The sequence below is a fragment of the Elephas maximus genome, chromosome 22, assembly GCF_024166365.1.
Source record: "Elephas maximus indicus isolate mEleMax1 chromosome 22, mEleMax1 primary haplotype, whole genome shotgun sequence".
Taxonomy (NCBI): Eukaryota; Metazoa; Chordata; class Mammalia; order Proboscidea; family Elephantidae; genus Elephas; species Elephas maximus.
The window spans coordinates 52,962,615-52,976,729 of NC_064840.1; the positions used below are offsets into that span (position 1 = coordinate 52,962,615).

Genomic DNA, 14,115 nt, shown 5'->3' on the forward strand with positions numbered 1-14,115 from the left:
AGACTTGGGGGACATCTAAGTCACTTGGCACAACATAGTTCATAAATATAGTGTTCTGCATCCTACTTTGGTGAGTAGTGTCTGCGGTCATAAAAGCTTGCGAGTAGCCATCTAAGATAGAACTATTGGTCTCTTCCCATCTGGAGCAAGGGAGAATGAAGAAAACCAATTACTCAAGGGAGCAATTAGTCCAAAGGACTAATGGACCACATGAGCCATAACCTACACGATCCAGAGGCCAGAAGAAGTAGATGGTGCTCGACTACCACTACTGACCTCTCTGACTGGAATCACAACAGAGGGTCCTGGACGGAGCAGGAAAAAATGTAGAACAAAACATCAAATTCACAAAAAAGACCAGACTTATTGGTCTGACAGAGACTGGAGGAACTCCTGAGACTATGGCTTCAAGACACCCTTCTGAGCTGGAACTGAAGCCATTCCTGGAGACTACCTTCCGACCAAACAATAGAGAAGCCCATAAAATAAACAATAATACCTGAGAGGAGCGTGCTCCTTAGAACAATCAATTATACGAGATCAAAGGGCAACATTTGTCCAAAAGCAAAGATAAGAAGGTAGGAAGGGGTAGAAAATCAGGATGAAGGGAAATGGGAAACCCAGGGAAGAAATGGCAAGAGTGCTGATGCATTGTGGGGAATGAAACCAAGGCCATGAAACACTTTATGTACAAACTACTGAATGAGAATCTAATTTGTTCTGTAAATTTTCACCTAATGCGCAATTAAAAAAATAAAAAGGAAGAGGTTTTTCAGGCAGAGGTTGCTGAGGGCAGGGTGATGTGGAGACAGCAGGGATGCGCTTGAGTGGAGAGCAGGGAAGAGGGGGTGCTCCTTCACAGCAAGGGAGGCTGAGGGAGATCAAAGTGAGGATGAAAGGAACTAGGCAGGCCAGGCAGCACTTTCCCTCACAGCATCTGGAGCCATACCTAAGTGACAAGGAGAAGCCACAGGCAGATGGCCTGTGCTGTCAGCAGGTGCTACCTCTCTATTCTTGGTGTGAGGTGGGGTAGCCTCCAGGGTCTCGGGCATCCCTTGTCAGCCTTGCCAGAGGCATAGGCACAGGGGATATTTATGTAAACACATTTTTTTTTTTTCTGTAGCTGTAAAGAAACTAGGCCCACTCCCTTCACCTGGCAGAAAAGGAAACTGAGGCCTACAAAGAAGGGAGGAGATACATAGACGTCCTGGTTCCACCACTGCCCCGTGTGTGGCCTTAAGGAAGAGATTCACCTCTAAGCTCCAGTGTCCTCTTCTACAATACAAGGCTTGTGGAAACATCTACCTTCTAGGGTTGTTTTGTAAGGCCTAAATTAGGTAATGTGGGTAAGTGCTTAGCCCAGTGCCTGGAATATTGTCCTAAAATATGTTAGCTATTTAAAAATTATTAAGTGATATCTCCAAGATCAAATGACCATTGTGGCAGAGCCAGTCTAGAGCCTGGCATTCAGGAAATGGCTGGACGCTCTTTTGGTGTGAATCTGCTTGGTACAGGCAGCTGCAGTGTGAAGCGACTGTGATTTTCAGATGGCAGTGGGACCCCAGGGCTCAGCAGGAGTACTGGGTAGTGGTGGCCTTAGTGTGCTCCCCTGTGACTGGGTGGTAATATACAGAGGCTGGTGAGGAGGCCTGGGCTTGCTGGCTCTTCATGGACTGGAGAGGTACTTGTAGATATAAGTGATGGTCAGTGTTTGCTTTGGTTGACCAGCAAGCTTCTGGCTTGGGCCGTCTATCTGGATAGAGCCAGGAGAGGGTCAGGGATGTTCTTGTTAGAGGCTCTAATGGTCTCCTTTTTTAGGGGTTCAAAGAGTAGGGAACCAGTGCTTAAACCCTATCACTGCCAAGAAGCCTTCTGGATGGCCCCTGTGAGATAAACCTACCCTTCCCACTGGTGCCGTAGCACTTGGTCCTCTATCATGGTGCTCACTCCCCTGTGCTGGCTGTGTGCGTGACCGTGGGTATTGCTTTCTTGCTGTGTAATGCATCTATTCTTCTCTGTACTTTGTCTGGTGCCTAATACATATCCATAAGAAATCCAGGAATAATGGATGTAACAAGGACTTTGAGGCCTGCAAGAACAAATTTTGAGTCCTAGCATTGTTATTATCAGCTATATGATCTCAGGGTAAGTCACTTGACCCTTTTGAACCTCATTTTCCCCATCTGTACAATAGAACTCTTCAGCCTGCCCTGCAATGATACATACACAGTGCCTCACACAGGGCCTGGTGTGCAGGAGCACACTAGGGGTGGTGATCGGTAACACTGACTGGGGACTGGAAGGAGCCAGTGGGTCAGTGTAGAGATGTTAGACCTGCACAAGGAAAGGCAACTAAGAGGTCCAAACAATTGTGAGGTGTCACATGTGTGCTGTATCTTAAGAGCACCTGAGGTCCAGAGAAGAGGTAGATCCTGGGCTGGAATGCTCAGTAAATGCTTGATGGAAGAGGTGGGGCTGGAGCTGTACCTTGGAGGAACATTGCTCTGTTAAATAAACATTGAGTGCTTAATGTCTTCTAGATACAGTGTAAGACGCTGGTATATTAAAATGAAGCAGACCTACGTTCCTCACTCTCTGGTGGGAGAGGCCGACTTAGAAACCTACTAGGTGGTTTATTATTGGAGGAGGTGTACACCAAGGGCTGCTGTAGAGTACAGGGGAGGCAGCTACTGGCAGTGGCCAGGGAAGTCAGGGAAATCTTGGAGGAGGAGAAGGTGGGATCTGGGACGATGTTCCTGGCAGGGTTGTGGCTCAGAGGCCTGGCTGAGCTTGGGGTGGTGAAGAAACCACGAGCAGCTCTGTGGCTGGAGCCCAGGGCCTGGTGGTTTCAAAGGACAGTGCATGGAGAACCTTTTGGCAGATGGGAGAGTGGCCTCTCTGGAGTCTCCTCTTTGGGCTGGACCTTTGGGCACTCCTGCCCTGGACTTTTCTGTGATGGAACCCCAGGTGACTGCCTGGTTTGGAGGGCCTGGGTCTCTAGGGAGGGGATGAGGTGCTGTGGGTGGGAGAGAGGCTTATCCCTGGGCTCCAGAATCAGTCAATCCCTCCATGAAAATCACCTCAGTGGCCTTTCTGGGGACTGGGTCAGGGATCGGGCCTGGCTTAGCCCTGGCCTCATCCTTTGGCTTCTCTTGGATGCCAAGGGAATCCCCTCCCTTTCCTGGGCCTATGCCCTGGTTCACTCCTTGTTCCATCAAGAAGCCCTTTCCCCCCATTCCTGGGTCATTGAGCAGAGGAATGGAGGGTGGGGGCTTTAATATTTTGGGGGTTCAGGCTGGTGCCCCTCAGAGACCTCTTTCTGAGGCAGCCCCTGTGATAAGTAGGGAGGGAGGGAGATGAGGGTGGAGGGAGGGGGAGAACTGAAGGAACAGGCAGCCTTGCTCCCTGCCCCCCTTCATGGTGGCTCAGGCGATAAACTGCTTATCCTCAGGTTGTCTCCCTGAGCCGAATGCAGAAGCGTGTTATTTAAATTTCAAAATCACATTCTTCTTCTAACAGCTGTCAGGGACTCTGAGTGTCAATGAAAATTGGGCTTTAGCTGCAGCTCTGCCACCTCCTATACCTTCCCTTCAGGGACAATTTGTCTGATGGCCAAGGAGAGGGTATGGGCTTGGGTTGGGGAAAGAGAGAGGCGGGGTGTCGGGGTGCATGGAGTCAGGATACCAAGTAACTGTCACATGGTAGGAACCAGCTTCCCCCTCAAGGGATGCCGAGGCATCTGTAGGGAAACTGGAGAAATTGGCATTGCTTCTCTTCTGATTTTGTTTTTCTGTCTCCCGATCAGTGCCAGTGACCTCAGGCTCCTGTCAGCGGGGAGCAGGATTTACTCACACTAAGATGTGAGCAGGGTGTTAGTGACTTCATGTTTGGTTGTCTTTGTGTCTAACAAAGGTTTGTTATGGAAAAAAAAGAACAGCAAGAGAACAAAATTGAACCCCAAGAAAGGCTTTTTAATGGTGGAATTTCAGGTGCCGTGGTTGGGAGATTTTTTTTTTTTGCAAGGGTATTTTCTGGAACCCTACAAATAACATTTTCTAGGGAGTCAGAACTTTCTTCTCTTCCTGTAAGACAAGCTCTGCCAGCAACCGGGATGTGGGGTGTTCTTGGCCAGACTCTTCCTGCTCTTTATTAGCTCCTGTGATTCTCTTGATGGAAACCCTGGTGGCGGAGTGGTTAAGTGCTACGTCTGCTAACCAAAACGTCAGCGGTTCGAATCTACCAGGCAGTCCTTGGAAACCCTATGGGGGCAGTTCTACTCTGTCCTGTAGGGTTGGTATGAGTTGGAAGTGACTTGAAGACATTTTTTTTTTTTTTTGGTGTATGATGCTCTTGCAGGGTGCTTTCCTGGCTTAACCATTAACTGTACTCATTCTGGTTTATCCTGATATAAAACAGGATTTGAGTAATTGGACTAGAAATTTTCCTCTAACCGTAACTCTCAACTTATTCCTTTAACCCCATGGGAGTGTGTGGAAAGGAAAATGTCTGTGACAAGAGTTCTCATCTGTGAGGATGAGTGTGTGTGTGTATGTGTAGGTGGGGAGTGCAAGTGTGCCTGGTACATGTGGGGTGTGTGTGTGTGTGTGTGTGTGTGTGTGTGTGTGGTGTGGGGGCATGGTGGTTGTGTGTAAAAAAAAAGTGTGTAGGGGGTGGTATATTGTGGATGTGGTTATGAGTTTTTGGTAGTGACATCCTGTCTGCAAATGGATAGGGAAGGAAGGAAGTGAGGGAGGGAGAAAGCCTGAGTGAGAAAGTAGAAGGGAGATGTGGCTTTTCCCTGTCTCAGAACAGAGTCTCAGCCATTACCCTTCACCACCCTCAGTCCTCTTTTCTCATCTCTTAGGGAAGCTCTGGGGATAGTGGTACAGGGATGAATACAGAGGGGCCACTAGAAGATGGGAAGGCCATCTTTGCTTGATAAACACAAATTTTGTTTTTTTCCAGTGGACTCGACCTTTGTATGTATGTGTTTTGGGGCTTCTTTCAGTCTGGAGGTTATTTCTTTAAACTCTAGACATTTAGGTGTCCCCTCTGCAGAAGGAGTATTTGAGTGTGTGTGTGTGAACCAAACCAAACCAAAACCAAACCCGTTGCCATCAAGTCAATTCTGACTCGTAGTGACCCTATAGGACAGAGTAGAATTGCCCCATAGGGTTTCCAAGGAGTGAATGGTGGATTCGAACTGCTGACCTTTTGGTTCGCAGCTGTAGCGCTTAACCACTGCACCACCAGGGATCAACTCATCTCCAAATATTCACTGAGCACCCCTGTATGCCCTGCCCTGTTCTAGGTGCTGCAGCTACACCAGTGGATGGGACAGAGGAGTTTGCACTCTTATGAAGATTATGTTCCATTGGCCAGAGACAGAATAAAAAACAGAAAACAAGCCAGCAGACAATTTAAAATGTAAGATAGTGATGAATGCTAAGTAGAGAATTAAAATAAGATGGTGATCCAAAGGTGACTGGTGGCAACTTTCGATTGGGAATGCCTCTGGAAGAAATGACTTTTAGCCAAAATATGAATCACAAGAAGGACCTAGCCATGTCCTATAGGGTCACTATGAGTCAGAATTGACTTGACGGCAACGGGTTTGGTTTTGGTTTGGTTCACACACTCACTCTCAAACACTCCTTCTGCAGAGAGGACACCTAAATGTCTAGAGTTTAAAGAAATAACCTCCAGACTGAAAGAAGCCCCAAAACACATACATACAAAGGTCGAGTCCACTGGAAAAAAACAAAATTTGTGTTTATCAGGGGTATGACAGAGGGAAGAGTCCCCAGGTAGGGACACACATGGTAGAGGGAGGGAGTTAAGGGAGGCCATTGTGGCTAGAACCCAGGGAATGAGGTGGAGGGGGTGTTATGGGAGATGGGCGCAGAGGTGGCAGGGGCCAGATCATCAAGACGCTATAGACCAAGTTAAGGAGTTTGGGTTTTAAGAGTGATGAGAAACCTTTGGGGGATTTTACAGTTGAGTAGCAAAGGATGATTTATACTTTTAAAAAGATTACTATTGTACTTTGTAAAGGATGGATCATGGGGAGGGAAGAAATACTGGTAAGAGTGGGAGCAGGGAGACCAGTTAGGAGGTTGTTGCAGTGGTCCAGGCAAGGGATGATAGGAGGAGAGATGGAGGGAATGGTTGGATTTGGGATATATTTTGGAGGTTGAGTTGGAGGCTAGAATTAAAGATAACTTTGATGTTTGGGGCATGAACAACAGTGATGCCATTTACTAGGATGGAGAGAGGAAAGGAACAGGTTTGGCAATGGGCGGGGGGGGGGGGGAGTGCAAAAATCAAGAGTTCTCAGCCACGTTCGGGTTGAGATTCCAATTAGACCTCAACTTGGAAATGCCAAGTAGAAGGTTAGAAGTAAACCCTGAGTTCTGGTGGGGGTCAAGGAAATACAAATTGAGAGTCATCAGCATATAGATAGTATTTAGAGCCCTGGAACTGAACAAGGTACTCTAGGGAGAATGTATAGACAGAGAAGAGAGGAAGGCCGAGGCTCTCCAAGCAGAGGAGGAAAGCTAGCAAAGGAGACTGAGAACTAAGACAGAAAGGTAGGGAAAAACCATGTGAGGAAAGTCAGGGAAGACAAGAGCAGTATGCTTTCAAGGAAGAAGAAGTGGTCATTTGTGTCAAATGACTCTGAGAGGTTAAGTAAGATAAGTTTAGAGAAGTGACCATTGGATTTGGCAACATGGAGGTCATTAATGATCTTGACTGGAATATCTTTTAGTGGAGTGATGGGGTTGGAAGCTTAATTTGGGGAGGATCAGTGAGAGAATGTGAGGTGAGAGTGTGAAAACAGCAACCATAGATAGCTTTTTCAAGTTTTTCTATGAACAGTGAAATAGAGTGGCAGCTGTAGGGGGATGTGGGGTCAAGGGGAAGTTTTGTTTTTTATTTTAAGGTAGGCAATAACAGGGCACAATTGAATGCTGTTGGGAATGATTGATTAGAGAGGGAGATTTGAAAGTTTGGAGGAGAGAAGGGGTAATTGCAGGAGTGATGTCCTTGAGCTGGTGAGAAGGAATGAGTCCAAGGCATAAGTGGCAGGTTGGCCTTTGAGAGGGGCAGGGACCCTTCCTCCTAGTAACATAGAAAAGGCAGAGCTGGGTCTGTGGGTGAGACTGGTTGGTCACTGCCTTGGTGGGAAGATGAGTATCTGCCCAAACCTTCTATTTCCTCCAAAAGTATGAGGTAAAGTAATCAGCTTAGAACAAGAGGAAAGGAGACAGAGGGAGAAGAAAATGTGAAACGACCATTTTAAAATGGCATTTGAGACTTGAAGTTGGGGATTTAAAGTGAGGTAAGGCAGCCTGGTCATGTGTTTTTCTCTGGTGACATTCAGCTGCTCAGGTGCAGGCCCAGGATTGGAGGGTAGTTTGGTTTAACTAGGGTTGTTGGTTGGTGAGTATGGTAGAAGGAGAGAGGGGCTGAGAAGTTAAGGGTATTTGCATGAGAGGGGTGGTAACGGAAGCCAGGAAGTCTAAGCTGGGTGAGGAGGGACATGAGGACATGGGGGTGGGGAGGATGATTGAGAGGGAGCAAGTGGTTGGGTCAGTGGATTAGAGGTGTAGGTGAGGCTGGGGAATTGCTTGAGTGGGAGTATCAGAGCGGGAGCTGGAAAACGAAGGTATGGTGGTCAGAACTTGGGACGTTTCATGTCGGTATTTCAGGGGTGATGTAGTTGTCAGTGAAGGCAAGGACAAGGGTATGGCCAGGGTGGTAGGGAGCTGAGGTATAACAAAAGAGATCAGTGGAGGCAAGAAGGCAGATGAACCTAAAGGTCCTGTGTTGCACAGATCATCCTTGTTGGCATGGAAATCACTAGGAATGATACCAGGACAGGGGTGGAAAGGAGGATAGTGATCCAGGTGTGAAATGATTACAGAGAAAGGAGAATGGTTGGGTCAGCAGATGACAGCCCTGAAAAGGAAGAGGGAGATTTGGTGGCACGAATTTCATAGGAGCCAGGGTGTTTGAGGCAGGAGAAATGGGTCAGAAATGGTAATAAGAAAGAAGGCCATGCCACCACCCCTGGGCCCTGAGGTCAGTCATCCAAGATTTTGGTGAATGGTCCTCAGACATGAAATGAAAGAAATACTAGTTTTTTTTTGGAGGCTATGAGTCGATCTAGACTTCTTACAGTAAGAAAAACATATTTTACAATTAGCAAACAAAATTTTAGCTTGTTGAGCTAGATGTCTCCCAAGACCATGGTTGCCAGCTCTTGGTCCAGTAATTTGGTTCTTCAGGGAGTTTGGATGTGTCTGTGAAGCTTCAAAGACTTTGCCTTGGTCAAGTTGTGCTGACTTCCCCAGTATTGTTTAATGTCTTACTCTTCACCAGAGTTACCACTTATCTATTGTCTAGGCTGGGGACCATGCTCTCGTGGGACATCTAGCTCAATTGGCAAAACATAATTTATAAAGAAAATATTCTACATCCAACCATAGTGAATGGTGTCTGGGGTCTTAAAAGCTTATGAGTGGCCGTCTAAGATACTCCATTGACCCCACCCCATCCGGAGCAAGGGAGAATGAAGAAAACCAAAGATACAAGGGAAAGATTAGTCCAAAGGACTAATGGACCACAACTACCACAGCCTCCACCCAACTGAGTCCAGCACAACCCGATGGTACCCAGCAACCACCACTGACTGCTCTAACAGGGAATACAATAGTGGGTCCTGGACAGAGCTGGAAAAAAAATGTAGAACAAAATTCAAACTCACAAAAAAAAGGCCAGACTTACTGGTCTGACAAAGACTGGAGAAACCCGGAGAGTATGGCTCCCAGATACCCTTTTAACTCAGTTCTGAAGTCACTCTTGAGGTTTACCCTTTAACCAAGGATTAGACAGGTCCACAAAACAGACAGTAATACGCATAGCTCAACCATATATATGAGACTAAATGGACGTACCAGCCCAGGGGCAAGGATGAGAAGGCAGGAGGGGGCAGGGAAAACTGGACAAATGGAAATGGGGAACCCAAGGTTGAGAAGGGGAGAGTGTTGACACATTCTGAGGTTGACAACCAATGTCACAAAACAATAATGAGAAACCAATTAGTTCTGTAAACCTTCATCTAAAGCACAATTAGAAAATTTTTTTTTTTAGCTTATGATACCTCAAATCCTTTGTCCATTCCCCATAAATAAAAAGTGCTGAGGAAGGATTTAGGTCAATGACATCAATATTAAATGCTTCAATCTTGGTTATTAGTTGTAAATACAAAATTAAAGCTGATGTGCCATTGTGGGAGTTGGTGTAGAATAGTAAAAATCCTAAAACATGTGAAAAAATAAAAACTACCTTTAAAAGGATGTGAGAGCACTCAAAAGTGCTGAAAAACATCCCTTCAAATGCGAAATAATGAAATGAAAAATTTAATTGCTAGAACCACAAATTTAAGGCTAATAAGCCCTTTGGAGAAAAAATTCTAAAAGTGGTTAAAATTTGACAAAATAGAAAATAATATTCAGAAGCACCTACATTGATTTTTTAAAAATTGGTCTTCAGTGAATTTGCTACTCATCAAACAGATTTTTGGATGGTTGGCCTGCTTCCAAAAATATGGCCTCCCCTGGAGAGTGTTATGGTGGCCACCGTGTTGTGTTAGGGCTGACCAGGTTCTGGTAAGGGCAGGAAGGTGAGCGCAGAGTTCAGAGAGACAGTTGAGGATACAGGGAGCTTGTTGATAATGGACTAGGATTGCCAGGGGAAGGCTTGAGAGGGTGGGAGCAGTGGGAGCTCCTGGACATACAGAGCAGTAGGGAAGGAGGGTTTGGGCCCTGTTAGATCCCTGGGTTTTGAGTGGTGACTGAGAGGACTGAGAGGCTAGGCATGCAGTGACTGGCCTGATTACCTCTTTGGGAACCTGAGGTATGGCTTCAAGCTAGGTGGAATGGGACCCTTGGCCACCACTCCTAGTGAAAAGGATCCCCTGAGGCCAGTCCCATGACGCCTGCTCTCTTAGGCCTTCTAAATGGACAGAGGGTCCTCTGAAGTTCTCCTCTTGCTCATGGAGGGAGAAGCTGTGTACTCTTCTATTTTTTTTGGTGGGGGGGCATAGTGTTGTACAGGCTGGGGCAAGGGGCACACAGGATGGCCTCTTCTACTAGCGGGGCAGTGTGAAGGTGGGAGAATGGAGAAAGGGGGATCTTCCCAGCCAGGTAACACATTTTTAAACAGGCATTTATTGAAAATTTACTATGGGCTAGGGACCGTATGAGGCATTTTCATCTATATTATCTTGTTTAATCTTTAGCTTAGTTCTGTGTGTAGGCAGAGTGAGGGGTGTCGTATTCACATTTTGCAGATGAGAAAAACAAGGCTCAAAGAGATTACATAACTTGTGCAAGCTTGCTCTGCTAATTGGTGACCCTGCTGGGTCCTCCAGCTCCCAAGCCACTGCTGGACCAGAGTGCCCTGCTCTTATTCAGCAGCCCAGTTGTGAGCAGGGAGACTTGTCAATCTCAAGAGCCTCAGACAAAGGGGAAAGTTTTCACTTGTTACTTCATTATAATCTCTCACATGCACTAGAATGTAAGCTCCAGGAGGGTAGGAACCTTGCCAGTTTTGTTCATTTCTCCAGCAATGCTTGACACATGGTGGATGCTCAGTTAAGTATTTGTTGTAAAAGTGAATGAATCCCCAGGGAGGGCCTGGGGATGACCTGATAGGTGCCAGAGGTGTGGAGGTGATATTGGGGTGGACAGTGTCCGGCAATCTCTTCTCCTGACCCCTCCCTTTGTGTACCTGCCCTTCCTGTCTTCCCCATCCAGCCGGTTAGGGTTTGTTTATTCTAAATCTCGTTGTTAATTGCCTCCCTGCTCACTCTTTGGCTCCTTTGGAACAACCTGGGCTCAGTTGACCATCCTCATTTTTTTGTGTGTGTGTGTGTTCTTTTTTTGTGTGTGTGTGCTTTAGGTGAAGGTTTACAGAACAGATTAGTTTCTCATTAAATAATTAATACACATATTGTTTTGTGACATTGGTTGCCAACGCTGCAATGTGTCAACACTCTCCCCTTCTCGACCTTGGGTTCCCCTTTCCATTCATCCAGCTTTCCTGTCCCCTCCTGCCTTCTTGTCCTTGCCTCCGGGCTAATGTGCCTGTTTAGTCTTGTATACATGGTTGAGCTACGTGACCATCCTCATGTTTGAAGCTCTCCTCTTGGCATGCATGAAACCACCTTTTCTTGATTTTCTTCCCACCTCATGGTCTACTCCTTTCCAGTTTCCTTTGCAGGCACCACTAAATCACAGAGCTCTGTCTAGCTCCTCATCTGTTCTTTATTTTCACCTTCAGCCTAGGCACCCTCATTTAGTCGTGACTTTCAATAGCCTCTGATATTAATTATGCTCAATTTTATGTCTCTAGCCCAGATCTCTTTCCTGAACTGCAGACTCATTTATTCTTCTGCCTGTCAACATTTCCACTTGGATAGCTAATAGGCATCTCAAACTTAAATTGAAAACTAAACTATTGATTTAGTTCTGCCCCTCTTTCTTCACTTGATGTCTTTCCTATTTTGTGAAATGATGCCACCATTCGCCTGGTTGCTTAGGCTGAAAACCTATGAGTTTTCCTTGGTTTCTATCTTTCTTACTATTCCATATCCAGCCCATCCTGTCGGCTTTATCTCTAAATGATAGGCAGAATATGCTCATTTTCCACCATGTCTACAGTCAGCACCCCAGTCCAAGCCACCACCATCTTCCATTTGCTACTGCAACCATCTTATAACTGGCCTCCTCTTTGTCCCTCTCTTCTGAATTCCATTATATTATTGTCTTCTAAGCATTTACCGATACTTGAAATTACCTTATTTGTTTATAAGTTCAATACCAGTCTTCCTCTCACCAGAATAAAAGACCCTGGAGATCAAAGACTCTGTCTAGTTCACAGCCAGATTTCTAGGACCTGGCATGTAGTTGGTGCTTGAAAATATTTGTTGACTGACAACTGACAGTTTGACTATTAACAGACAGGGACATGGATGCTGGGGGTGGATGAGGCAGGTGTGGTCGAAAGCACTGTGGGTACGTGTGTGCTGCTGGGTAAATCCATGCTGTGTGCGTTTTCACAGGGAGTGTGATGATTGGCCTGTGGTTCTGGCTTGTAGGAGTGGGGTGGGACAAGGGGAGATTTTCTAGTCCCTCTAAGCCCTCGGTGACCACGTGTCTGTCAGTTTGTTGTACTGTGGTGGCTTGCATGTTGCTATGATGCTAGAAGCTATGCCACTGGTACCTCAAATACCAGTAGAGTCACCCATGGTGGATAGGTTTCAATGTATCTTCCAGACTAAGATAGACTAGGAAAAAGTCCTGGTGATCTGCTTCCAAAAAATTAGGCAATGAAAACCTTATGGATAACATTGTCCAATGTAGTGCTGGAAGATGAGCCTTTCAGGTTGGAAGGTACTCAAAATACACAGTGGGTGCAACAATGGACTCAAACGTAGCAAAGATTGTGAGCATGGCGTGGGACTGGGCAATGTTTCGTTTCTTTATACATAAAGCTGCTGTGAGTTGAAGCTGACTTGATGGTACCTAACAACAGGAACCAAGTCCCCAGAGTCCATGCACTGTGTGTCTAGGGAGTAGGCAGGAGCGTTACAAAATGTAGGAGACCATTAAGTTCAAACCGCTCATTTTTTCAGGAGAGGAAATGGTTAAAATGAGACCCAGAGAGGACAGAGATTTTTGTCTGGGTCTCTGGTTGGAGGCAGAGGCAAAATTAAGGCCCAGGTTTTCCAACTCCCAGTTGAGTGGTGGCGCTCTAGAACTTGGTACAGGGGCTCAGTGTAGGCTCTGCAGCCAGAGATGGGATTAGAGGCATGTGACCAGCTTTGAAATTGCTGGAAGGCAAGAAGGGAAGCTGAAACCCCATTGGCTTGGAAGTATTTCAAAACCGTTAGTACCTTACTCCTCTTCCCCCAGGGAGAGGCCTGTTTGATGAGCCCCTTGGTTGGGTGGGGTGTTAACCCACCAGGGGCATGCTCAGGGGGCCGCAAACTGCTGGGGGTGGATTTGGTAAGGTGTGTGCTGGGTGGGATGTGTTTGTGCGGAGAGCGGGCCATGGGCGGCTCAGCCTCTGCTCCAAGTCATTGGCCCTCATACCTTTCAAGGTGGCACCAGAATCCTAGGGAGCTTGTTAAATCCAGGTGCTTGGGCCCTAGCCACAGAGATCCTGATTGAGTAGGTCTGGGTGGGGCCTGTGCAGCTGTATGTAGTAGGCTTTTTGAGTGATTCGCAAGTGTACCAACATTTACTGCTTTAAATCATGCATCTAGACTGGCATGCACACTGCTGGCAGAATGGGAGATGGGACATATGGATACTTATATTTTAATAGCAATGCATTTTAATGTTCAAAAATACAGAGCTGGCATAGATGCTATCACTTAAGACAAATAGGCCAGTATTGAAATTTTTAAGGGAATCAGTTTAAGAAATTAAAAAATTTCATTTAAGAATTAAAGAATTTAAAGAAAAATTAATCAAATATATAGATAGGTGGTACTTGGAATATGGTCGAAATTATATAGGTGGTACTCTAGTGCCGGTTGTTTAGTAAAACCAAACCAATTGCCATCGGGTTGATTCCAACTCATGGCGACCCCATGTGGTTCAGAGTAGAACTGCTCCATGGAGTGTACAATGGCTGTGATCTTTTGGAAGTAGATTGCTAGGCCTTTCTTCCAAGGCACCTCTGGGTGGATTCAAACCTCCAGGCTTTCGGTTAGTAGCTGAGTGCTCAATTGTTTGCTCCACCCAGGGACAGCTCTTTGGTAAACCCAGCCCAATATAAATGTCAACCAGATATTTAAAGAATATCAGATTGACGAGATACTCACATACTCTCAGGCAGTCTTATGGTATAGATGGGGCATTGCCTCAAGGGAGCAGCACACCAGGAGCGAAGAGGAGAGACTGGGGGAGTCTTGGCTGGGGTGGGAGTGGGGGTGGAAGGAATGTGGGAGGCTAGGTTGGAACTTGTGTTTGTGAAGCCTTGCCCGCCCCCTCTCACTGTGCTCCCCCTTGCAGCGTCGGTGGGATGGGGAAAAGGGAG

The 14,115-nt window shown here is 46.4% G+C and overlaps 1 protein-coding gene across 2 annotated transcripts in view; it reads left to right on the forward strand.

Moving 5' to 3' along the window:
* The window catches only part of GFRA2 (GDNF family receptor alpha 2), a 110,457-nt gene that overhangs the window by 18,455 nt on the left and 77,887 nt on the right, over positions 1–14,115 (forward strand). The gene's annotated exons all lie outside the window — the stretch shown is intronic.